The following is a 1,780-nucleotide window of genomic DNA, read 5'->3' on the forward strand; positions in this document are numbered from 1 at the left end:
TAACAACCGCAAAATTCTTAAATGGAGGATTGACCTCTTACTCAGGAGCTGCTGCTTAAAGTAATTCCATGGTGCAGAATGACTCTGCGGCACATTCACCTCCATTGGGAGATCCTCCCATCGGAAAGATTCACGTTCATTTGGGGCCTGGCATCCAAGTGGAGTGGCTTGTTTGGTAGTTAAAAATGAAGAGCAATTCTTCAGCTACGTTAAGGGGGAAAGCACCAAAAGGAGTTCAGGTGAAAGGAAAGGCATATGGGGGGTTGCCTTAATTCTCAGTCTCCTCTTCCTGCTTTCCAGTTGTTGAGCATGGATTGTCCTCTGCCAGTTTTGAATGGCTGTTCAAAAATGGCAAACAGCGAAGTTTAAAATGACTTTTGCAAGATGTGAAAGATTACCTCATATGTTGAGTTTTGTTTTTACTTGTACTAATTTTAATTGATTTCTTACTGTGATCTTTTTCTGTGAGGAGGGGGAGGAAATTGCTCCTGTCATTTCTTTGCCCCCATCACTTTTTTCTGCACTTTTAAGAAAAAGTTTGAAAATACCTCAGACAAATAGATGGTTGAAGGTGGATTCACCAAACTGGCTCATCTGGTGGTCTAGATTTTAAATCATTCTCAAGCCTTGGAATTTGGTGGGAGGAAAATAGTGATGCAATAAATTTGTTGGGATGAAAAGGTCCCATGTGGATTAAACTGCAAGACAAAGCCTGTGTGTTAATGTTTTGCAGGCTCTGATCCCAATTCCATGGTTCTGAGGCACTCTCATAGGGTGCTTCCAGACAGAGGGCTCCCAGCACTCACAGTCAAAAGGCACTGTGCCATTATTCCATCTTTAACAGAATAATTTTGACTGTGCCTTTTGACTGTGAGTGCTGGGAGCCCTCCATCTGGAAGCACCCTGTGAGAGTACCTCAGAACCATGGAATTGGTTCTGAGGCACTCAGAACCAATTCCATTATTGGAATTATTCATTATTCCATCTTTAACACCTTAACAGATTTTTTCTGGTAAGAAAGAAGACAGAAGAAGTGGTAGGAAAAGACAGGAGAGCTACAAATTGAAGTTGAGATCAGCTGGGGGTCCCATAAAACTCTGTGAACGAGGCAGGGCAATTGCATGATAAAAGCCTCCTCAGGAAACACCAATGGCCTCCAATGTATTTGTGAAGTTTTATATGTGCAGGAACTGCCCTGTTCTCCTCAGATGTCAGGGAGCACATTGTATTGGTGTTGTCACAAAATTTTAGCTGAAAGCAAAATTTAAAACCAGTTTGGTGTGTGTATGGTTCTTTTCAGTCAAAACATCCAAGAAATTTTAGAGAAGATTCCAAACAGTTTAGACTAGAAACATTTCATGAGGGGTGTGGTGGGTTATGCATCCCCACTTTATATTCAAGGGAGGGATGGGGGTGTTCACTTATTACTTTCCTGGGAGAAATCTCTATCTTGTATGAGTCTTGGTAAGCCTGCAACCTTCCTCTTTTCTGTAGGAGGAAAGTAATGGATGAATCCAGCTGTATCAACCTGATTTGAATTCCCCTGACCACCCGATTGAAAAACCTAGTTCTGGGATAGATCAGCTGGTGAGGGAGGTATTGTGTTCCAAATAAACATCCTAGTTAACTAGATGCTTCTGCCCCATTGCCATCCTGGGGAGGGGAAGTGGTACACGAGGGCCCCACATCGGATTGATATTTCTCCCCCCCAAATTAAGGAGTGAACAAGCCCAGAGATACTCTCAATATAAATGTAGGGCATTTCCCAGTAGAGAAGAAA

This window comes from Heloderma suspectum, chromosome 5, assembly GCF_057233095.1.
Source record: "Heloderma suspectum isolate Gila_16-S chromosome 5, 16-S_ref, whole genome shotgun sequence".
In the NCBI taxonomy this organism is placed as follows: Eukaryota; Metazoa; Chordata; class Lepidosauria; order Squamata; family Helodermatidae; genus Heloderma; species Heloderma suspectum.